General features: G+C 36.1%; 1 protein-coding gene across 1 annotated transcript in view; it reads right to left on the bottom strand.

Annotated features, from left to right (window-relative positions):
* Positions 1-25,806, bottom strand: part of TENM4 (teneurin transmembrane protein 4) — a 750,922-nt gene extending 725,116 nt beyond the window's left edge. The window contains exon 1 of the mRNA XM_090134119.1: positions 25,732-25,806. The gene's annotated coding sequence lies outside the window, so the exon portion shown is untranslated. The remainder of the gene's footprint in view (positions 1-25,731) is intronic.
* Positions 25,807-26,418: the final 612 nt, after the last annotated feature.

Raw genomic sequence — 26,418 nt, 5'->3', positions numbered from 1 at the left:
TTTTTAGAATTCACAGGTTTTTAGTGTGCAGTGCAGCCCAGAAAGACTACATAGTCCCAATTAACTAGCTGAATTGTATGTTCCAGACCATCAGTGAGACCTCTAAGGACAGAAGAGTAAAGGAAATCTACCCAAACTCTGGATACTCTGTGGTTATTCTCAGTAGAGTCAACTGTGCTGTAGCTACTCTGAAGCCTTGTTTGGTTTAAAGCTGTGTTGAGTTTGTTTCCATGAACTTCAGCATTTTAGACTTTCTATCAGGTCTCTCATGTGCTAATTTAAAACATATTGTCCTGTGGCTAATCAAACTGTGACAGCAGTGGGTGTTATGTCCTTATTGGTTTTACTCCCGTAGTTCACCCGTTTATGCTCCGTTCCATAAAATGGGCAGACTAGTAATGTGAGTACAGGACCTTCTAGTGTATACTGTATATTCACATCTATACTTGCTTCACAGTAAATATTGCGGTGAACAGTTGCCAATGCTATGGAAAGATGCTACATCAAAAAAAAAAAAAAAAAAAAAAAGGTCTATTGAGATGAAGGTCACAGTCCACCTTGAAAAGTTGACTTCAGGCCTTCACGATGATAAGGAGCCTAGAGATTTCAAGCTCTAGTTACTATGTTCCATTATGTCTAAAAAAAGGTCTTACAGCTGATTGTGAACCATACAGATATGAGAGAGATACTGCTTGAGGCAAGGGCATTTTTACATTCTGGATTGTGGTAAGGACGTTTTTAGCAACATTCTAAATATACAAATTCTGCATTTAATCCTATGACTCCTGAAGGTAAAACATAAAATCTGCTCTGATAACAGTTCTTCAGTTCAGTTCAGGACTAACATTTCCCAGGCAAATATTTCCTAACTTTGGGATGGTAGATTTGCTTCTCTGATCCGTTTTGTTCTTGATCGCACTATGCAGCAAATTAAAAAGCAGAGATAGAAGACATTTCTCTTGTCTGACCCCAAATTAACCAAAAAGTAATACTCTCTTCTGGATTGTAAGAACCAAGTTTTATTTTGGAAGGGAACAATATAAACCACAGTGAAAAAGGTGAGAAACATCCCCCCTTTTCTTGATTTCACCTTAGTACTTCTATGACACCAAAGCCAATGACAGTAATGCCTGTAACTGCTACCATGAAATGTTTGTTCTTCATGTGCCAAAATCACCAGAATACTTGGTTCCGTGCATTTGGAGGACTGTAAAAAGCTGTTGTACAGCCTAAAATTTAGATATAGATGAATTTGGATGCCTAGTACTCCTTACAAAATAACTGTATGTAGCTACTAGTGATTGAGTTTTAAAATTTCCATTTGGATGTTAAAATGCAAACTCCACATCACCTTTGCTGGAAACAGAAGCCAAGTTTGTAGGCATTAAAATAATTTACTGTTTCTAGTAAGATGTGAATTCTAATGAAAATTTATTAAATCCCATCAAAAAGTTGTATGTGATTTAAATATACTGAAGAATAGAATTGTATATTGACTCTAGGTACAGAATAGAAGCATAACAAGATACCACCCTCCCAGTATACTTTTGGAGGGGAAGATACTCAAAATCTGTCATAAGACTGCAACTGTAGGTTAACATCAAGACAGTTAAGGCAAATTCTTCCTTATCTGTTACAGAATTATTTTTGTCTGAGTGGTGAAAAGGGTTCTCCAGTTTGGCCTCATTCCTCCAGGAAATGTGTAATAGTGTGTAATGACTTTAGAACATACTTTGTCACAGCTGGCAATACCTCACTCATTTAGTGACTGTGTGAGGCCTCAGATCTGTTGTATAAGGGTAGAAACATCAGGTAGGCTGCCTTAACTGTGCTGCTGAGAGATCAGATACTGGATAGTTAATGGAGTTGCATCAGGTTGGCAGCCACTGAGTAGTGGGGTTCCACTGGGCTTCATTTTAGGGCCAATTCTCTTCAGGGTTTTCAAGAATGTGTGACTTGAAGGTATAATAAGTTAAGTTAGTGGATGATACTAAAATGGGAGGAGCTGTTGATTCCTTCAAGCATAGAGAGTTCTTGCTGAGAAATCTTGGCAAATTGGAGGTCTGTGCAAGCAAAACCCACATGAAGTTTTACAAGAGCAAGAGCTAGTTCTTCATTTGGGACAGTGCAACTCTGGATATGTGTACAGACTGAGGGATGAGAGAATGGAGGGAAGGAAGGAAGGAATCTAAGGGGTTCTGTTTGACAGTAAATTGAATGAGTCAACAGCGTGCCCTGGAGCCAAAAGGGCTAATTAAATCCTGGGGCTCATCAGGACAAGCCCCATAAGCTGGGAAAGGGAAGAGATTATCCTCTCTGCACTGTGATATAACTTCACCTATGATGATGTGATATAGCTTCAGTGGGTGCAGTTTGGGCACCACAGTTTAAGACGGGCATAAAACTACTAGAGAGTGTCCAAAGAAGGACTACAAATATAATTAAGGGTCTTAAGATCAAGATGTATGAGGAGTAACTAAGGTTCCTTGGTTTGTTCAACCTGGAGGAGACAGATGGGAGGCCTCATGGCAGCCTACAGCCCCTCATAGGAAGTGGAGGGGTGGCACTTATCTCTGTCCTCTGGTGACAGACAAAGGACCTGAGGGAATGGCATGGAACTGCATCAGAGAGGTCCAGATTTAGTATTAGGGAAAGGTTCTTCACTCAGAGAGGATGTTCAGGCACTAGAACAGGCTTCTTAGGGCAATGGTCACAGCACCGAGCTTGTCGGAGTTTAAGAAGGGTATGGATAATGCTACCAGAAATATTACTTGAATTTTAGATGATCCCATGTGGAAATAGCAGTTGGTTTTGATGATAATTATGGGTCTGTTCCCACTTGGATCGCTCTGTGATTACATGATTCTAAGAAACTTATCACCTTGTAGCAAAAAAAAGCCTCTTCTGGACTAACCTTATAAATAAGTATCTATCAGCTGGACAGGATTATTTACTTATCAATACAAAGTGATAGACCTCTATATGAGTAATCAGTATGATCGTGAAAAATACAATCTTCTTTCCAATGTCATCTGGGTTCACTTGTTCTAGACTTCCTACAATATCTACTATCACTTGTAGTGATGCTCATGATTCTTATTAGCAAACAAAGAACGGAAATGAAAAAATGAAAAAAAAAAAAAAAAAAAGGAAAAGAAAAGAAAGTGGGAACACACAAATAAAATCATCCTAGTATAAATTTTGCAAAGCTAAATGGTACAAATTCTGTAAGAGAATATGACCTGCTGCTTGTCTCATTACTAAAACAAGTAAATGTTTTAAATTTATATATTACATGCTACATTAAGTTTTTTCTTTCTTTTTATTACATGGAATTATTTTTAGGGAAAGGGAAATAAAAATTTCTCCATACCTGCGTGGAAAGATCTATAAATAAAAATTAATAATTCTTTTTTTTTTTTTTTTTCCACTGGACCTCTCAGTCACTGACAGAATGGGTGCTCTGCTTCTTTGTGTTCTTTCAAATTGAGATTCTGCAAAAGATGGGATAATAAATGCTCTTTTTACATTTAAATATGTACTGGGGAAAGCATAAAAAAAAAGAACCCTATTGTGGAGTATGGGCATTTCTGTCATGGATCCAATCTAAGGTCTTGGGAGTGAACGTTTCTATCTATGCTCATTCTGAATGTATCCATTGAAAGGGCTATGTATACAATCACTGGAAAAATCAGTGTTACATAGATTTTCTCTCTTCTTTATCATGCTTGTATGGGTACAAATTTACAAGAAGATTTTCACAGCAGTGTACCTTCAGCTCACAAATAGAAAATCCTCCAGAAAATGAAATGAGAGATATGCCTAATGGAAGTTTTCAGGAGTATGTGTTAATTTGTATTGAATTTTTAAGATAGTTTACCTCTGCAGGAAAGACTGAGTTGCTATTTTATTTGCATAAGATTTATCTAAAGTTCAGCTGGATCTCTGAATCTTAATACAATAAGGAGAAGAGGAGAGATACCGGAAGCAGGAATATGGAGAATGTGTCTTACAACTGCCTTAAGCAGAAAGAGCAGTAAATAAATTTTAATATTGCTTGGCAGGCTGCTGCTCTGCTTATCAAGGAAGCCAGTTGTAGAACCAGGTTGGTTCTTAACCCATATTGAAGTCAAATCAAAGATCAGTGTGACTGTTAGATCTTTGTGAATGGGATGACAGAAAGGGAGAAAACATGGATCAGAGAAGAAACAAGTAATTGAAATTCAAAAGTGATGAATAACAGCAAAGCCGACACATGGACTTATGAATTCAAGTAAAAGGGACTATGTGCACACTGAAAAGTCAAATAAGAGTAGCAATGGGGAACTCAGATCTCTGACAGATGTTAACCTTGTCCTGAAGAAGGATAAAACAGATGGGAGGAGGAAAAGACAAAATGAGAAAAGAGGAAGAAACAAAACTAAAGACAACATCCACACTGATTTTATTAGTTCTGCTTTGGCATTCTATTTTCATATCAGCCACTTCTTAGGCAGTGGGTAGAGAAATAGATTTTTTTTTGTTATATATATAATATCCATACATTTTATTATACTGTAATTTTATTAAATCTAATGTTATTCAATGACTCTATTAGCTTAAAAGCAAATTTTTAAATTTACTATTCATTTTCTCCCAGCCAGAATCTTGGACCGGATCTGGCTACACTTGTCTCTCTGCCATCTCTCAAACACATAGATGACTGTCACCTCAGACTGAGGGCCAAAAAATATAGCTTCATATAGTTTTGACAGCATACACACCTGCCCTCCCTGCCTCTTGTCTGTTGCCCATGAAGAAACACCACTGTCAGCTGGCATCTACTATGACTAACCTCCCACTGACCTTCACCAGTCAAATGCTTGAAACTGGTAACATTTTAAAATATAATTCAGTGACAACATTTGAATTCAACAATGAAGTATTAACAGACTGGAATTCTCATTCCGTCTCTGAGCACAGTTTGGATAAATAAAATTACTCTGAAGTGGTAAAGCTTTGGATATAAAGGAAAATATGTTATCTGTCTTTTGTTGACGAGCATCAGATTCTTTTTCCACCTCTCAGAGTTATGGCAGTACAAGTCTGTGTCTTTGGCTAATGTGACTTGACCGATGTGTTTTCCCATGCAGTGTACCAAATTGGGCACCTGTTTGAGTCTGCAAGGTGATGCCCTCTGATTTTGAGTAGCTTGACTTACCTTGCCTTTTCGTGTACACCCAAGCATATATAGAGAAAGGGGAGAAAAAACATGTTTTGTATGAAAACAGAAGTACTGCCTGATCGCTCCCCAAACACAATTTTGACTCGATAGAAGCAGAGTTATTCTTAAGACCTGACTTGCAGCAACTAAATTCCATTTAGAATTCCCAAATATTATACAACTTTCAGTCCAAACAATGAAAAATTATATCCTTTTTGGTTTTGAAAAAACCAACAGCTTATAGCTCATGAATAACCTTAACAAAAGCTGTTTATGTTTGCTTGTGCTGAGTTTCACCTATTGTCGTGAAGCTGCTGCTTTTTTGAGAAACATTTACTTAGAGAAAGCACTGTGTTTACAACACACAACATAGGTTCTAATTCAGGAAAGCAATAACAATAGATGAGAGATATTATGTCTATTAGTTAAGACACAAAGTGACTCACTTAATGCATAATACCTTTCAATAATCAAGACAATTTACTGTCATAGATCAGTATGGACCTATGAAAGTGATTCAGGGTGACTGAAATACAAAAATATTTCTCCTCAGAACCCCTTTTATTTCGCTGATTTTTCAAACACTGAAAGACTATACCTTCTTCTGTGCAGATTTATTCTCTTTAAGAGTTCCTAATAAAGAAGTATCATAGTAAGTTATGTCCTCTGAGACATCTTTATGTACTGTTTTATTAACTTTTTAAAGGAATCTGAACAGGTCAGAGGTGTACTATTTTTCTTTGGACAGTTTACGACCCTATTCTCCAAGAATTGTACTACTCTCTCCTTAATTAGCTCCCTATCATTTTGTTGTCCATTTTATTTCCAGCTGGCACCTTAGCTGAGGTAGTTTATGTCCCAATATACTCACTGATAGAGTTTCCAAATCTTTAAAACAAGCTTTGTGTCTTGCCTTCCTTTCTTAACCCACAGACATGACATAGCTTGTGTGTGTTAACAGTGGACAAGGATTTCCTTTCACAGCAGGAAAACTCCAGATTAAAAGGGGTTAATAATTGAGCAAATTTTTCAGCTGAGGTTCACTGCTTTTCCTAGTGAAACACAACTTCAATGGATTTATTGGTAGGGTGGCTGGAGGAGACTTCTGGAGATGTCTGGTTCACATTCCTGCTTGAAGCAGAAATGGAGTCCAGCAGCGGATCAGGCCCACTGTGTCATTGTTTAGGACAGTCCTGAAAGCCTCCAAGTATGAAGATTCCACGTTCTCTGTGCATAACTTGTTGAAATACTGTACTACCTTCCTAGTGCTGTTTTTTCCAAATGTCTGATCTGAGGTCATCGCTCCTTCTTTACTGCCTTTCACGTCTGAGGAGAGTTTGGCTTCATTTTCTCTGAAACTCCTCTCCATGGCTGGTATCAGATTTGCCTTTTCATTTTGCATATTGAACAAGATCAGGTATTGCTGTGGACCATGTGCCATTGGCCTCAGCCAAACGTCCTGAATCCTTCTCCCCATTATTCCTTAGTTGGACTGAGTACTATTTACTCTATGTGAGACCTTACCAACACTGAGAAAAGTAGTATCTTCTTTTGAACTTCTGTCAGTGCTTTTTAGTAGATTGGTATGGAACATATTCAGTGGCATATATTCCTTCTTGGAGACAATTTTGATCTCCAAAGTCTTGTCAGCAGTCTCTGCTAGACTCTTCTTATGTTAATGTTCGGGTTATTTTGCTATAGTGCAGAACTTTCCACTTTTCCTTACTGAATCTGATACAGTTTTTGTTAGATCAGTCTTCAAGTTTGTCTATATCACTCATTTTAGAAACTGTCATTTCTTGTAAATTACTATCCAAGTTCATAGACATCTACAAAATTGCTGAAGGTATACTTGATTGTTGCTTATATCTTTGATGAAAATGATGAACAATATGGGTTCCATCACTGAACTATGGGTTACTCCACTCGTTTCTGCCAGTCCTCTGAATGGTGAGCCATGATCAGCACTCCTTCAGCTTACTCTTCCAACCAGTCTTTTAGACTATCGTATTGACTGGTCACGTAGACTGCATTACTTTAATTTCTAAATGAAAAAGCAGTAGGGAAAAACATCAGAGAAAGCTGCAGATCTACATACCTGAACTAAAACTGAGTTCAGAATGGGATACAATGCCCTCAGACCACTTCCTGGTAAACCTTAATAGCTGACATTCCTTTTTGTTTTGCTTTCTCAGGAGTCTGTTAAATACTTTCCTCAGTTTATTACTCTGAAGATTACCAAGATAAATCTATGTCTGTTTTTGTTGAGGATCAGATCTTAGCCACCAGAATTCTTGCAGTCATAACACGCTCTGATTCTCATGTGGTGATTTACCCAAGTTGTTTAGGGAACAACAGAACTAATGAAGCTTGGTTTCCTAGGAGTGTTTGTCCAGTAACTCTCTATGTGCCAAGCCCCAGCTGCCTTCTATATAAGTTCAGAAAAATATTTCAGAATGTACTGTTTCAGTTACCTACAGAATTCTTGGTAACTTCTCACCATGACCAAATTTCCCATGCCTTTCCATGTCTGATAGGGCAAGAAGAAGGTTCTGTGCTTAGTTTGTATACATATTTGTGGAAGGACCTGTGCACTGGATGTGTAACAGACATTCACTGAACTGAACCTCAAGCCTTTTCCTCAGTGAGGTACTTTATAAAGATTGTTTTCTATAGCCAGTCTCTAGTTTTCGCTAAAGTATGCATTTTCTTACCTGTTTCTCCCTCTCTGCACAGCATGTTTAGATGGATTACTGCATTTGGAATTAGCTTGGCATGCCAGATAATGACAGACACAAGAGGGGACACAAAACTTATTTCTCTAAAAAACCAGACTAAGACACTTTTGAGCTGCTTCCCTTCTAGAAAATAAAATCAACAACTAAGTTTTCTCTCTTACTCTTTTTTCTCTTCCTCTGATACAAATGATTTAAACTTCTACAGTAGTCATAATCATTAATCTAGGCAAAAAATGTTCGGGTTATGCTTTGCTTGCTTTTTCTGTCATATTTCTGACCTTGAAACCATAAGCTTATCACAGGGTAAGGGAAGACACCACTTCTGATTTTCTACAGTATTGGACAAAGTACTGCTTCTGCAGAGCACTGAACATTCCCTTCCGATACAATTTACATTGCCTCTAAATTCAGTCAAAATTTCTAAAAAGTCCACTGTGTTATTCCTATTTCAGATTGTGCAGTTTTCTTAAGATAAATGTAATTTTACAGGAAAGAGAAAGGAGAGAGATCTGAGACCAAACTAGTTTTTTTTCAGGACCATTAACTGGAGGACAAGAATCAGCAGATCTCTTACCCACCAGTAAACCACTATGAGGTACTTACCTACTTGCCAGGTGAAATTACAAGAGCTGTCTAACACATAGCAGCTGGCAAACTAAGAGCTTCATTCATTCTCTACAAAACTACAAGCATGGTTTTAAGATCCCCGTACAACACAATCTTTTTTTTTTTTTTTTTTTTTTTTTTTTTTTTTTTGTCTCTGTAGGAAAAAAGGAAGTAAAAGTTAAGTTCTTTACTATAAAAGTGGTGAGGTGCTGGAACAGGCTGCCCAGAGAGGTTGTGGAAGCCCCCATCCCTGGAGGTGTTCAAGGCCAGATTGGATGAGGCCCTGGGCAGCCTGGTCTGGTAATAAATGGGGAGGTTGGTGGCCCTGTGTGTGGCAGGGGGGTTGGAGATTCATGGTCCTTGAGGTCCCTTCCAACCCTGACCATTCTGTGATTCTATGATTCATTCTGAGAAAAGCATAAAAAGAAGACTTTTGCTTCCTACTAACTTGAACGAGGATTTTGGAGGAAGAGAGTCTTTTTCCTGGTATATCAATATAGGGTCCACAAAACTTAATGTTTTAAAGTTGTTTCAGTTCTTAACCATAATTTTTGCTTACACAGCTTCATTATTTCTGCACACAGATCTGTAGAGATACAGTCCGAGCAAGTGGTAGTGCTATTTCCATGAGCTAGAGCACAGCTTAATATTTCAGCCTTTGCAAATGAAAAGTTGTGAGTAGAGGAACAATTCCTAGCAAATGCCCCATACCGTCATAATCCTATACAAACACTGAGATGACTGCAGCCCCACAGTAACTCTGATGACTTCAAAATGCTTAGAATGGATTTAGCTCATCAAGAGAAATGCTAGACATGTCTCACTCTTTAAATATATTCATTTCCCTTTGAAATTGATTTAATGAGGAAGCTGATTTGGCCTATACAATCAGCAGAATCAGACTTTAAAATGCATATTATATTATATATATATATATGTAAATATGTATGCATGTTCAAGCACATACACAGCTATATTTGAATATAAATGTATATATAGACAAACAGTCTAGTTTTGTTCTTTTGGTCTTCTGATTATCTTTCTACAGAAGATAGTTAAGATCCCTTCATTCCCTACTAAAAGACTGGAGTACAGCATACCTATTAATGGCTTATTGAACTCAAGGCCCTTCTTGTTAGCAGGAAAAAAAAAAAAAAAAAAAAGAAGCTCAATAGCTTTTTATGACAGGATAGCAGTAGGAATTCACAGAATTACAGAATTGCAGGGGTTGGGAGGGTCCTTAAGAGATCATCAAGTTCAACACCCCTGCTAACGCATGTGCCCTACAATATGTTGCACAGGTAGACATCCAGATGGATCTTGAATATTTCCATACAAGGAGAGTCCACAACCTCTCTGGGCTATCTATTCCTGGGCTCCTTCAAACTTTCTAAGTTTCATAACAAGGATGTTGCAGGAGATGGTGTCAAACACCTTGCTGAAGTCAAGGTTCACAACATCCACTGTTCTCCCCTCATCTACTTTTCTGTTTCTTTTTTTCTTATAGTATATCATAAATTCACTCTTACAAAACAACCAAAATAAATGCTGTCCTGTTGATTTCACAGGGGATAACATATCGCTCTCTACAACTCCCTGAAAGGAGACTGTGGTGAGGTGGGGGTCAGCCTCTTCTCCCAGATAACAGCAACAAGACAACAGGTGATAGCCTTAAGCTGCATCAGAGAAGGTTCAGGTTGGACATTTGGAAAAAATTCTTCTTGGAGGCATTGGAACAGGTTGCCCAGAGAGTTGGTGAAGTCACCATCCCTGGAGGTGGTTAAGGTGAGGGTAGATTTAGTTCTTAGGGATACGGTTTAGTGGGCAGTATTGATAGTAGATCAGTGGTTGGACTTGATGATCTTAGAATTCCACTCTTAATGATTCTACAATGTGTATGCAGAGTATTTTTAAAATTGGAACAATTTTCTTTTCCCCTCCTTGCTCACTTTTGAATTTTACTTGCTTGGAATGATTTTAATTTATTTCCAGGAGAATGAGAAATCTGTGTCTACAGATTTTTAAGCAAAGCAATTGAAATGCTATAATTATCAGGTAGTAAGAGAGGAGACAAAAGTTCAGGAAGTCCTCATTTGAGGTAATGTGTGCAGATTAACTTAGGATGTAATTGCTAAGAGACGTTAGCTCATTTCTATTGTACATGTGCAATTTTTATGCAGAAGATATGTGGAATGCTATTTTTCATACTGTCAACATATAAATCAACTTTTAAGGTAATTAATTATCACTATTCTCATATTGTGATAGAGAACTCTTGTTTGCAAGTCTATTTTTGTAGTAATCTAAAAAAATAATCTAAAACCCAAGATCTATATTCACAAAATGACTTTGCCTTCCTTTCCTGTTCTATTCACTATTTTTAAGGATAGTAACACACCTAGAGATGCAGAGAGGAAAATGATAACTGCCTAGAGCAATTTGATAGGTTTTAGTTTTAAAAAAGGTATGAATTAATTTAGTGTAATAATGGGTATGACTACAAGTTATGGGATAAAAGCAAGAAATGGAAAATAATGGTAAAGTGTTGAGAGGAGAAGTGGGAAAAGAGAGGAAAAAAGAGAGTAAGGCCTATTAATCTTTAGAGAAATCTCCAAAGGGGAATAATATCAGCCCTATTTCTTGGTATTTAAAAGTAGACTGAAGAAGAGGTGAATAAATGTACAGCAAGGAACAATACTGCATTATCAGAGATAAATGAAATGATCTAATATAGAGCTCTGCTGCCTGAGTGGCTGTCCACAGATATAGGCCAATACAGTCTCATACTAAGTTCTCTTTTAGTGCAAATATAGGACAGTTTGGACTTTTCTTAACTTTGATCAGAAGTATAGTAAAGTTATTCAATGAAAATTATTCTAACCTTCTCCTCCTTTTCCCCCCCCCCCCCCCCCCACAAAACTGCATAATTTAAAGTCAGATTAGGCAACCTCTCCCCTTCCCTATTCCCTTCTCTTCCTTTACCTGAAATCATACACAGAGATCATAACTATGAGTGACGCTGCAGATGGTAAAGCAGCATTGGCAACAGAATTACTACATTTTTTCTAAATATGTATACATTTACATATAAATATTTATTTATATTTAAATTTCACAGGAATGACCATATGAGTTTAGAGTATGATGTTTATGGTATTCTTCAACAAGATTTTACAAAGGGGATATCAATCTTTCCAATGAACTGTTAAGAAGTAATATTATCTTCAATAAAGTTTTTGATCTATTTTCATCAAGAACAAAAGAAAAAGGACAGGATTATGTTTAGTTTCCTGCTATATAAAACTGCTGAAATCCTCCTTTCATGAAATACTCCAACTTCTTAAACAGTTAAGTATTTTAGTTTTGATATTCTGCCTGAAAGTTATGATCTTGTAAGGGCTTCTTTTTTTTTTCCCTAAAATTGTGTCAAATTTAATTCAAAAGCAGAAGTCATTTATCTTCTCTTATCTTTCTCTGGTACTTACTTTTGATGTATTTATAGGTAGAAACCATGCCCTCTGTCGGATTTAATTTTGTCAGACCAAATAAATCAAACTCATCTAGTTTCTTTGTTCCTCTCATTGTTTGCATAATCTTTTTTTGCACCAATTCAAATTTTCATTAAACATTACTAAATATGAATACCCTAACTGGGAACAATGCACAACAATATTTTGCAACAGGAATGACTGTTACAGTTGAATTCCTTTTTTTTTCAAAAAAGAACAGCATAAATACTTTCCTTCATGTGATGCTAGAAACAGATTTGATATTTTTCATGGTCATATTATGCTTCTCACTGGAGGGTGTCCTGTGCATGACTGGCAGATGCAAAGTCCGTATTACGTGCAAACAATGAGCTTAAAATCTAAGTTCTTAAAGGTCTCAATCTCACATTTATCGTTAAATGTCTTCCCACTTCTGCTTTTCTCATCCTTAAAATGATCTAATTTGCTCTGCACAATATTTCATCCATCCACTAAACTGATAATGTCACCTCATTATCTGATTAGTCTTGTGGTCATTTTGTTGATGAAATAAAAATAACCCCTAAATCCAACATGCTCGATGAATATCTTTCCTCTAAAGTTGTAGATTCGTTCCAAACACCTTTTGTAACTGTCCCAGTAGCCAAATCCTTACCAGCTTTAATACTTGCACTAACAGTATCTTCACGTCTTAAAGTAAAGATTTCCCATGTGCTATTACATCCAATCCTTCACAGAAATCTTGATAAATTGAATCCTCCCATGAGTGGTAAAGTTTTTTAAACTCAGTCCTAATTAGCTAAATACTCATAAAAATTCAATCTCCCCTCAAAGGACAAGGAAGACTCATTTGATTTACATTCTGAGTCATTCGTCTCACGTACCCCAAATGAAGCCATCTCAGCTCCAACCTGGGAAGCACAACTTGTTTCATTATCTCCATTTGTCAGCGAATGTGTTAATTGCCCTTTCTGGAATTCTTTTTATAGATCCTGCATTCCTACAAATGCTGAATACACTGCCCTCAAAGCAAGACAAAGCCTGTGTAGAGACTTTCATGATTTTGAACTTGTACTGACAGCCTAGAAAATGAAATTTAAACCGTTGGGTTCCAATGATGCAGAACTATTTTTACAGGCTCAGAGGGTTGTGATTACTGACTATCAAGTTGGAGGCTAGTTGTTGGTTTATTCTGGGGTTCAGTACTGGCACCAGTGCTGTTCAACATCTTCATTCACATGCTGAATGATGGAGCATTATACACCTTCTGCAAGTTTGTAGATGAAACAAAACACTGGAGGAATGATGTGTGCACTAGATAGTTGGTACGCCATTCAGAAAGAGCCCTGACAGGCTGGAGAAATGAGATAACAGGAACTTCATGAAGTTCATCTAAGGTGTCGTACAGCAGAGGTTCTTTGGTCTTGTCACAAAAGGGAAATATTTAATCCTGCTAATGCAGAAGACTAAATCTATGCATCAAGACAGGATGAATCCAAATGGCTGGAAAGCAGCTTTGCAGACCTAACAGTCATAGTGGACGCTGAAGTGAACATGAGCTAGCAATACACTCTTCTGGCTTCTTGGGCTGCATTAGAAACTATCAGCAGTGAAGGTGATCCTGCCCCTCTGCTTGGCACTGGTGAAGCCACATCTCAGTTGCCCGTCCAAGTCTGGCCCCCACAGTTTGAAATGATACACTGGAGCAAGTTCAGCAAAATGCCATTAAGATAATCAAATGATTTGAGCACTTGATATCCGAGGAGAGGCTGGGCCTATGCATCCTGAAGAAGAGGTGGCTCAGAGGTATTTTAGAAATGTATATAAATACATAACCAGTGTGAACATGACCACAATTCTGTTTAAGGAAAAGAAAGCACATTTTACTGTAGCAGTGTTCAAACACTGGAACCATAAGCACAGAGAATTTGTAGTCTCTGTCTTTAGAGAAATTCAAATATTGACTGTGCACAGCCTTTGAGCAACTCAACTTGCTCTGGCTAACTCAGCTTTGAACAGGGTCTTTGGGCTATACCATCTCCAGCTTCAGAAATTCTGTGATTCATGGTTTTGAATTTCAAATAATTAATATCTGAGTTGTTAATGAAGGAAGTTTCCTGTCAGAGTTTTATTCACCAAAGGAAATGTGAAATTCTCCCATTTACTCTGTGCTTCAAGTGTCTGTAACTTACTAAAAGTCATTTACTGAATGTTGTCGTTTTATGCAACTATTTCTGGAGTTTAAAAATTTGTATGAGATTTATACATAAAATATGATTTCTACTTTTCCCACTGCAGTCTTCTCTCTTGGTGGGATGCAGATAGATAAATTCAATATTCAAGACACATTTCCTTTCACAGAATAAGCAAAACAAACTTCCTGTCCCACTCTTGGATGACATTCTAAGTATAATCTAGGACAACTTGAACAACAACAGTAAAAGGTAGTAAAATATGGATTTCTTGTTAACAGCTTTTATTGAAATAGATACTATTTTATGTGTAGCTTTTGCAACTGCTGGCCTGTAGCTCAGATTTGGCCCTTATGCCTTCCAAAGGCAGCATTCACAGACATATAACCTCCTATCAAAGGAGGACTGGGGCAGGGCAGGGAAGATGTTAGCACAGTGTCTGTCTTAATTGAATTAGTACTGGTCCCACAGTTCAAGGCAGTTACTGAAGTAAACTGAACAAATATGGCCGTTTAAATTCTAGCCAAATGGAACAGGTTCATCTGTTTTTCACCATTTCAAGGAAGCACCCCAACTGAATATGATTTTCACATTCGTGTTTAATTGTTATTACTTAACAAATGTTCTCTTGAGCTGTTGAGTTCTGGCCTTTGTTTTGTTTTGCAATATTTTCTTTTTTTATTGCATCTATCATCAAGAATAAACAAAATGTGTACCAAATCTGTAATTAATTCTGATTGAGTGGAAAGTTTTCAGCAGCATTTTTTTCACGCCTGGAACTGACTTAGTTTAGAGGTCTGAGTTCCCAGATACATTTGGAGGAAAGAAGGAAAGATAGACAGACAGAAGAGAATGTACACAGACTAATGAAAGTCAGAAAAGAATCCCTTAAACGTGTAATAAGAAAATAACTCAAGAATAAATGTATATTTTGCTAAAGAGTTAGGTCTCTTAAACAGAAGTCTGCAAAAAGATAATGATTTAACAAACGTGACTGACAGTTACCACACTACCTCTTTAATCATGCTTTTTTCACTCAAGAATACTCTATATTTTCAGCACATTTCAAACACGTTTTTGAGCTGAATGAGCCACTGAAACTTCAAAGGAATGAACAAACAGAGGATTTATGTAGAGCTAAATGGACTGATATGTTCAGTGAACACTTGCAAAATGGGACCATGCTAAGCTACAGTCAATCCCAACAGAAAGGATCTGCTTTATCTTCTGTAGTTGGTGTTCTCAGTGAGCCTACACTGTAATTGACATTTTAGGTCAAATTTATTATTTATGTGCTTGTGTGTTGAATATCTGTTTTAATTATTCACACAATTGATGTGTTTGACCATGAACTCATCCTAGCCAGTGTGGTAAATTTTCCTTCAGGCAGCTGCAGTCTCATACCTCAGATCCTTCTATAATCAAAGAAATAAGACACTAATCATTTATGACTGATGTTGATGTGTCTGAATGTTCTCAAATTATTGGGTTCTTCTCAGGAGATATCCATCTCATTTTTTAAAAATATTTATTTATTTTTTGTTCTAGAAATATGAAGCACAGGTACAACATATGCAGTTGGAATTCCCTAACAATCCAGGCCAACTTCTACATTTGTGAGAGGAGTTCTGAGCCTTACTGATTTCTTACTATGGAACTGCTTTCAACCCACCAATTATGTCAGTTGTGAATTGTCTACAATGCACCATTTCTTTTATTGCACTGAAGGTATTGTAGAGCTGGAACAAGTACAAGTACAAGCATTTCAAGTACTTAAGTTGGACCTGGGAAGCTTTGGGAATATCTGACCAAAATTAAAGCAAAGCTAATTTTTGGAATTTTTAAAACCACAGAAATGTGTGGGAATACAAGAAAAACTGCTCAGAGCAGAAGCTGTGGAGCAAGATAAGCAGCAGAAATGTACAAATGAATAATGTGCACAATTAGTTGACCCTACTCCAGAGGAGGGGCAAATGCTTAAATTGACAGTAGGGGTAATGTCTTTTCACGGGTGTTAGTGATTCTCCAATGACAGACATCCTTGAACGTTCACTAAGACTTTGCAAGAGATAACAACCTGTCAAAATTGTCTTTGATTGCAATGAAAGAAGAGGGGTCAAAATTACAAGACTGCACTCAGTAAATATGGAACTCCATATTTAACAAAAAGTAAAAATAATCAAGGAGTGGTCATCTTGAAGTTGGGCTTTTGTGTTCAGTTACATTGAGTGCCTGTAGCATGTAATCTGTAGTCTTGGTCCCTTTTTTCTCTGGATTGCAGATGACACTTAGACCATTCGCTTCACACATAGATGTAGTTCAAACAAACATAGAAGTATAAAATGAAGTTTGTGTATCCAAGTCCCATCTCGACAGGGCATTAGGCTATGAACAGAGGTGCAACACTGAATATAAGGTAAAATAATTGAAATTCCAAAGAGGCCATTCATCATGAAATTTTCCTTAAGAATGTCATACATCATCTTCTGTCAAAGGACCCAGAATACTGGCAAAAAATACCATCCACCTTAAAAAAATTATTCATATGCAATCACCACACAAAGTAATGTAATGTATTTTAGCTATATGGGAAATTGAAAAGGCTCACATTCTATCATTGAAATTCAGTTATAAATAAGAGTTCAAAAATGCAACAGGAAATGAAGAAAATACTGAGAATTTTCAAAGAAAGGGCATCTTAATTTCTACAGAGGGAATGGGTGTCTGTCGTACTGTGATTACAGCACAGGTATAAAAGTAGAGCAGTAATGATATTTCTAACTCTTCCCGCAGTAAGCTCGTAATCTCTAGCAATTTGCAGTTCAGTGACTTCTGAGACCCTTCTGCCACTGAAACATGGCCAAGTATCTCTCAGAAAAATTAGGAGAATCAAGTGGTGTTTTCAGAGGCTATCAAAAGACAAAGGTAGCTTTCTCCTTGTGCTCCAAATTTTGAAAGAGAAAATCCTATGACTGCAGGTTCATTTTCTAATATATATGTATTATTCTTTTTTAAAATAATGTATCCCATAAAAATTAGAAAGACTGGCCTCCAAAAAGTGGCTTTGATACATTTCACACTGAAAAAGACTTGTTCACATATTGTCTTAAAGGTAGCATTTTCTCTCACTAACTCATTCCTTATTTAACACACTTATGAATGTAACTAGATCAGCTGGTCAAATATAATAGCAAGTACTCTATTTCTTCCTGCCAGTAACTTATGGATTTCTTAAATGATTTTCAGTTTAAAATAGTTGCAAAAAATTAGAGTAGAGAAAATTTGTATTACTATGCTGATTATAGAATTCATTAGCAGCAACCAGATCAAACAGAATGTAAGTCTAGGATATGTCTTTCTTATCAGTTTTCCAGACAAATGTATTATTATCTTCTACATATAAAAATCCTGTAATATATTCCTTTTTGTAATGTTTACTTTCAATATTATATGTTCTATAATATTGTGAAGCATTTATTTTTTGTTTTATTCATGTACTTATTAATGGAGATCAGATAAGCTAGACGAGTAGATAGGAGGTGAAATGTAGAAGATAATTTGCACACACTTACATGACAATATCTTGTAAAAATTGGTGCTTCAACACATACCAAAATCTAGTTCCCAAAATGTTGATTGTTTTGACACAAACTTATTTTTTGAAGAGAGTTCTTTTAGTTGTTCTTATTGCCGTGTAAAATTATGCATAAAAAAAGGATTATATTCCATACAATTCCTGCTATCTAACTATACACACACAGTTCAGTGTGAAGCAGATTGGTCTTTTTCTGCCTGAACATATTCCAGTCTTTGAATATTAGCTGTAATTGCAAACATGGATATATGTAAAAGTGCATCATATGTAAATTGTTAAGCCCAGAAAAAAGCAGTCCTGTTTGGATCGCTTTTGCTCTTATAAATCAGCAATCTAAAATCTCCAGTCTAGGAGACATATAAGAGTTCAAGCAGCAAATAACTGTATAAATACCTTCTTACTACATTCTGACTGCTTTTGACAAATGTAACAGCAAGCAAAATCATTTGTAAAGGCTGCATCTGCCTTTTTAGAATCCATTATGAGAACTGCAAAGACTGGTTATTTATTTAAAAGTGAAGTCTATGTTCAGCAGATTTTGTCTAATGTGAACAGTGATATCACTTCTGTGCCACCTTTTTTCCATGCCTAAGTGGACCACAAGTAGTTTCTAATTACCTAACCTGAATGTTTGGTATTGTAGTTTAGTCTCCAAGTACATCTGGCAAGCAACTTTTGGTAGCAAACCCTTGTGAATTAATTTGCAACATCACCTCTGAAATGCTGACTTGTTTTGCCTGGATAATGATATTACACTCTAACAGTATAGCATGCTTGGGGTCATTTCAGTGGTGAAAACTTCAGTCTATGCTAGTATTCCAGTATTTATTTTAAGCTTTTTATTTTAATGGATATTTCTTCCCATAAAGCTAGAGCCCAAAATATTCATGTTATCAAACACATGGATTCTCCTGTTCTCCTTATGCTGAAAAATTGTTGAAAAATTATGCTGTGCTTGGACAGCACTAGTATTCACTGTGCTTTATTACGGGTAAACTAATGAGGACTAGTTCTGAGAAGAAGAGGAAAAATTTGAATTTTCAGGTTTTGTCATTAAGGTCAGCATAGTGACAACTCTAGCAAGACCAAAGAATCAAGTTTTCAGGAGGCACCTTCCTTTTTCATGTAAAGGCTCAACTTGATTCTCTCTTATCAGTAATCCTTATTACCTTAAGATAAGCAACTAGTTCTACAAACAGACTTCAGACATTTTGAACTTGGGCTGCTGAGACATGGAAATAACACAGCTTTTATTCAGGCTGCTAGTGTTAACACAGTTCTTTCGTGTATTTTCCTCTTGCCATTTTGAAAATATACCATTAACTGCAAGACACAAATCATATAATCTGACCAAATATGCTCGGTCAAGTTTCTATCAGAAACACTACAGCAAAATTATCTGTTTTATCTACTAATTCAATCATATTGACCTCCTTTTCTCCTTTTTTTTTTTTTTTTTTTTTTTTTGCCAAGGACTCAAACGCTCAAGAGTTTGCATGACTTTGCCTGTCTCTTATGTGACACTTGCCATCTTCAGGGACTATACCTGGATGAGATGAATCACTATTGTCTTTTCCCTGGAGACTATCTCCCTCTCAGTCTTAAGCTTTTTATTTTCTGAGGCTGAATTCTTGAGCATACTGCAGGCATCATTTTATGCTATCAGTGAAGAAAACTATCCTTCCCAGTAGGCAGAAACATAAACCCTTATTCATTATCTCCAAAGTCTGTTTACTCTAGAGTCTGCTCTCCCATATTTTTCACAGCTCTCACTGCAGAGGAGGAATAATTTCTCTTCTACCTGAGAGGAGAAAGTATTTTTTGCTGATTTATTTCTACATATATATATATATGTATGTATATTTGGCTTTCCAGAAAGTATTAAAATCTTTCTAATTGCCTGGGCTTTGATCCTGTAATCAAATTCACAAATGTTGCAGAACAGATAAGAGAAAAGCTTTGAGTTTAACATAGAGGAAAGAAACTTGGCTAGTGGCTGGAACAAGGGACTAGAAGACAAGAGGCTTGGGATTTATTCCTATCATTGCTATTTGCTTTTACATGATCATTGTCAAGTCATTTAACCTCTGTGTCTCAAGTTGCTCTATATTAGAAAGAAAAAAAAATAACATTTCTCTATTCCAGGAGGATATTACATGGAGTGAGGCCTAATTAAAGCTAGTAAAGTGTTTTGAGATTCTTGGATAAAAGATATGATAGGAAGTCCAACTATTAATTGCTTCATGCTCTCTGGTAGATCTTAAGTCACATATCTCTTTGAATCATGGATCCCTATTACATGAAGATTGCTAACACTATGGAATCCTGCAGCTGTTGGCCTTTTAATTTCAGAAACAGATGTCTTGTGAGATTGAGCCATCCTTACTGATAAACTAACCTAAAATCTTCAGAGTTCTGAAATGATGCAGGAAAATAGCATACCAGTAATTATTTTTTTTTTCATCATTTTCTCCACATTATTCTCACTTTCTGTGTTAAGCCCACACCATACATATGCTTTTTTTCCCAGCTGTTAGGTGGATTAGAAGTAATCTTTATTTTTTCTATCCTTTTTTCCTCCCCTATTGAAAATAAAAAAATCTTCAGGAGATGTTGCGGGAAGGAGCATGTGTTGTATAAAATCACAAGCTGTGGAATATGCAGAGAGAAATGTAGTGCTCAAATCAGCACAGCCTTACGTGAATCCTGAGCAGTCACAGTTTCTTCTAAGCATGTGCATGGTTGTCAGCCATTGTGTGATGCAATCGCTTCTCCTTTGTCTGCCTTTTCCTCATACAGGATTACAACTGGCAAAGCACTCAAAAGACAGTGACCCAAAAGTGCGTAATTTCACTTAAATTCATTAAAGAAACCATCCAATTTCTTTCCATCTAGCAAAACAAAACAACAACAAATAAAATAAAACCTGACTTTTTTTTTTTTTTTAATAATAGCTGGGAAAACTACAGACTACTGCCTTATCCATAACTTCCTAGATGCTGATGGAAGCTATTTGATTAATCACAGCATTGTATGGAACAGAAGAAAAGACTGCTTTTGTAGAAGGCCCAAATACAAATCCAAACACACCTTAAAAAAATGAACCTTTTGGTACCATGTACTCATCCTCTTTAATTGACAACAGACAGTTTTCTTGAATACACAGCACATGTCCAAAAAGAGCTAAGTTCACTACCACTTGGCAAAATTTTTCTACAGAAATGTAACTACAATACCAATGTCACTTTGGTTCAGGTAGAAATAAGATTATTTGATGAGTTGGATTTATGTGATTAAACATGAAGTTGGTAAAACACAGTAGAGACAAGAAATGTATATTTGAACAATGGGTGAAATAATACTGCTGCTCAGTTTTGAACCCAGCATTGATGCTATCAGCTCTTTATGACTACCTGAAGATACTGTAGATTCACAGTTGCACAAGTATGAGCAGCATTACCTGGTATCTGATCTCATTCCCACTATCTCCAACTAAACACAACTTTATCACCTTGCTCTTAGTGAAGTCATATAGCATGCAGAGCACTTCAGTAGTTAGCAATAACAGGATGTGGAATACCAAAGTCTGAGTGAGCTGCCCAGCTTCATCTAAACAAATGCGAAAGTACTTCAAGGAAACTATGAAAAGTCAAACTCCAAGCAAATTTCACTGTATAAAATATATCTCTACAGGTAGTTCTGGACTGGAGATAGAGACCATTCATCACCATATGGCACAAAGTTCCATACAGCCATGTCAAAAAAACTCCAGCAATGATGATGAATGTAACTTTTTTGAAGTAAAACAGCATTGTAAAATATTTTCAGGGGAAACCATACCTTTCAGTCTAGCAAAAACAACTTTAATCTCTTGCCATTTACCTGGGGTGTAATGTAAAATAGGAACTAGTGTGTTGTACTCAAGTATAGGTGAAACCTTCCCACTCTTTTCCTGAGTTATATTTAACTCTTTATTAATTAAAAATGCTGCAGCTGCAATTGGAATCACGTTGTTCAATATTTATTATCATTTAAAATGTGAGGAAATTGAAACATAGTGAAAATATTTTTGATCAGTGTGTTCAATCTTGAAAGGCTTTCAGGTATGGCTGACCATTATTTCTGCAGATTAAATCTATAGTTTCAACTCTACACTCCAACTATTTGCCACCTAAGAAAGTGTTTTGTGAAAGGTCATTTTAATTTTTATAATTGTACTACTTCTACCACAATTTCAGTCATCAGGCAGTGAAAGACCAGAATGTGATACATAAGCAGTTTTACTGCAATCTTGTAACTGCTGTTACCTAATGTAATAGTTAATATTTTCAAGGTTATCGGTGCTGTTTCAGAGCTTTATTTCAAGCTGCTTCCAGTAATTACATAGTGGAGCACCTGTGCTGGATGAGAATCAAGGGTATTAAGACCAAAAATCTCATAGTCTGAAATAATGCTTTCTTTTTTTTCTTAAATTGATTTTTTTTCTTTCTTTCTTTCTTTCTTTTTTTTTTTTTTTAATTCTAGCAATCCAGCAGAATAGCCAACATCCCAACTTGTGAGTATATAAAAGCATGAGAAGTAGAAAATTAAAAGGTGACTGCACAGCAGATGCTCTAGTTGGCATAATTCAAGCTGGTAAAGTACAGATAAAGAGCACAAAAAAATGAAAAACTAGAGCTCAGTTCTAAAGATCCCTTTTCAAAGAGGTTTCAGATTTTACTAGTAACAAAGAAAAGTACTATTGTAATGACTTAAATTTCTATACAATAGTGATATCTACAGAAACATGTCATCTGTCAGTGCACATCTAACAGCAAGGCAAATAAACAAATGATTATCTAGTAAAAAGATTGCAATTCCTAGTATTTGGAACAGAGCTGCTATTCCTTATAATTGATTTATAGAGTTTATCATGCTTTCATTTCCAGCTGCAATGCTTGTTTCTTCTATATCACAAACAATAATGTGCCAAAGTATGCAGTATAATTGCTTTTTTGTTCAGGAATCATCAGAACCCCAGTATGGCAGTAGTTTGCTACTAAAGAATCAGTCTACATCAAAAATCAGTAAATATGACAACTCTGATAATTTATGGAATATAGGGGCTGTTGAGTTTGGATTCGGTTCCCAAGCAACTTCATGTTAAAGTGAACAGGGTAACCAGATATTGTTTTTACATTTTCAGCAAACTAAGAGTGAGTTTTGAGAAATCTTTATGATTGCAAATGATGGACTCCTGTCAGGCATTTGGCTTCCACTAAAAACAAGTTGTTTTTCTCTAGTCATAGGTCAGACAATACAGATTTTACCTGGTAATCATTACATTGATTACCAACTGTAATGTATGTTAAAGAAGTGTGCTTATCAACAGCTTTTACCATCCCCCTACTTGTGTACAACTATTTCCTTTAAGAACTGTAAATTTGCATTTGATAATTGATGCTCCACATCCAGAAACAACCAATTAGAGAAAAACGGGGTTGGGGGAGAAACACCAGGTGATATATTAATGCACATCTTTATCTCAGTGAGGATGAGTTCCACCTGAAAGAAGTTCCTTCAACCTTTTCTGAAAGCATCCCAGGAAACATCTCCACAACATACCCAAACAGTTTAGTCCAGCATTCAGTTTTCCCAACCCTGTCCAAGCTTTTTGCTGCTGCATGAATATATTCAGCTTGAATTTAAATTCCAGCTTCTTTCTCTCTCTCCTATGAGCACAGTGCAGAGAAGAAACTACCTACTTCTTTTCCCAACAGCTTTTTCATCTACTTCTAGCTCATCAAGCTTCCTTCACCATAAACTACCTTCAAGGACTTTCATATTTCTTTTAAGTCTCACTCAAGAAACTTGTAGCTCAGCTATGTTTCTCCTCTGATGTCTGCATCCAGCTGGTTCATAGCTTTCTTAAATGTCTTGGAATGGACCCTCCCTGAGATTGCATCAGTATTAATCAGAGCAAAAGAATTATTTCACAGTTTGCAGGTAGTACCCTTATTTACACTGTAAAAATGCCATTTGACCTTTTTTACAGCAATATACTATTCTTCGCTCATATCATCTTGGGAAATTCCATAGCATTATTCCTGAGCGACTGGACACTGAGTTCCCTGGATAAAACCAGTCATGATTCCCCACGTGAGCTTAAGTTTTGCGCAGCATGGACAAATCTGTGTCCTACAGTGATCAAAGCAGTCAGTGATCACACTGACTTCTAAGAGAAAGTCATACTTTGAAACAAAAGCATTTAAAAGATAATCTGGAAACCACAGGACAAATTATATGCACACCTATGGCATTAGGTAACTAATTATCTCACACAGTTGGATCCTAACTTTACTTTAGAAATTGTTCTTCCTTTCTTCTGTTTCCCCATCTTCCTTCAGCATCAATGGAGTTCCATTGGTCTTCTCCACTGGATATTAAATGATGTGATTTCTCTTGATATGTAAAGTATGCTGCAGTGTATAAATTGTATAACAAATGGCTGATAATCATATGAATTGCCTAACTACACAAACTCACAGACTCACAGAATAAGTTAGATTGGAAGAGAATGACCTCTTGACATACACTTCAATCTCTGCTAGTTGGGCTGTTGGTCTAACACACTGAGTTTTCTGTGGGACGTGTCCAGTTGAATTTTCAGTATTGCATATGGAAATAAACCACTAAATACCAATATTTTCAATCCCTCCTTCCAGTATAAGTTCATGCAATATGTAGAATCATAGATCAAATACGTTTCTCAGGATTATTCTCTTCTCCCCATTAAAACAAGCAAATAAACAAACCAATTAAAAAAAAAAAAAAGTCAATTTGTTTTTAATTAGTTATATGTCAAAGGGACAAGGATTTCAGCCACTGTGGCTACTGCCCTCAAGTAAAATTTCATTTGTTCATTATTAGTCTTTACATTGTGTATCTACATGTACAGTAATCTGGCAAGTCATATCTACTGAGATCACCCTGGGTTTCTTCAGCTTAAATTAATGAGGTTTTTTTCTCATTGTCAGGTACCAAATCCTCAACAACATCTGAAGTATAGATTTTACAGATGATTGAATGAAGTAGGAGTCCACAATGAGGACAGTACTGGAAATGCAGGAGTTAAAGTAACTAAAAAAAATAAAGTTATATTTTATATTATTTCATTTTTTTAATGATTTTTTTTTTTTTTGAAGAAATAAGTCTTATCAGGCTTAATGGGTTTTAGTCATTCTTAACAGCTATCTAATGAGCTCTCCAATTATATAAAGAAGAGTAATTCAGTTCATACATTACCGTATTCCCTCACAGTTCCCCCTCTTCAGAAATGACTCACTCAAGGTCAAGTAATAAACCAGATGCAGTTTTAGGACTAGAGCACAGGTGTTTCTGGCTTTTGACCTTATAACTACTCCTTTATGACGCGTGGTTTTCTTGATACTCCCTTTTTGAATACGTTAATATTTTACAGGCAATAACCAGTTAGGAATAAAAATGGTGCCCATGTTCATAGCCCCACAAACATTTTCAGTATCAAAAATGAGTCAAACTGACATGGTCTACAATGTGTATAACCACAACACTAGGAAAAAGGAAAAAAAAAAAAATCAAAAGCTTTCTTACTCTTTCTATGAAAGAAGATCTTTACATTTTCCTTAAGGACAATATGTGGGTAAAAAAGCCTACAAAACATCACGATGCACAGCAGCACAAAATACAGTCTGCAAATTTATTTCTCAAGGGAGAGTGGAAATGTGACCTAACAGTTCTGAAGTTATTTAGAAAAAGGTGAGACAACTGTAAATATTTCCAATATCCCTTATATTTAGAAAACCTCTAATTGGTTATAATACTAGCTTGCATTTGTGTAGCTCAAAGTTAAATACTGCAAAAGACAACAAAGCAAATAGAAAGTTCTTACCAGCACGACTGTTTGCTAGGGTAGATATTTCATCCACTTCTTGTATGATACTTTATCTCCAATAGAATCCATATACTATTACCAGGGTCCTATAAAATGATAAAAACAAATAAACACCATAATTCTTTAAAGAATATTGTACACAAGAAATACAGCCATAATAAGATATACTACGTTACCAATTTTTTATATTAAATCTAAATAGAGTAGCTATTATTACAAGGCATTTTAAATAAGAAAATTGTTGGAAGAAATGTCATATGAAAGTAAGACAATCATATGAAAGTAAGACAGCAAAATTTACTGGCTGGTTGTTGAGTTTTGTCAAAAAAAAAAAAAAAAAAAAAAAAAGGTTGATTATCTATACTATAACATGTTCATGATTAAGATGGATAAAAATGGCATTGTGCACATCTACATGAATGCAGAGATTTTCCCAGTGCTGTCTGAAATTCCAGTGGGAACCTCAGTAAAAATATTTTGAAAAAAGAAAAAAAAGGTGGGATTTGTCTTGCTCTGCTTTACCTCTTGAAATCTAAGGCAATTACTTTGGAGCTTTCAGAGAATAAGAAGCACCTTTGAGAGCAAATCATGTCACCTCTGAGGATGTCCCTCTCTTCACACAAGCCGTTTAGATGTTCAGTACAGATTGGACTAACAGGTACATAAATTAGACAACATGAGCCT

This window comes from Phasianus colchicus, chromosome 1, assembly GCF_987193195.1.
Source record: "Phasianus colchicus chromosome 1, bPhaCol1.hap1.1, whole genome shotgun sequence".
In the NCBI taxonomy this organism is placed as follows: Eukaryota; Metazoa; Chordata; class Aves; order Galliformes; family Phasianidae; genus Phasianus; species Phasianus colchicus.
This window is presented reverse-complemented; position numbering and strand designations above follow the sequence as displayed.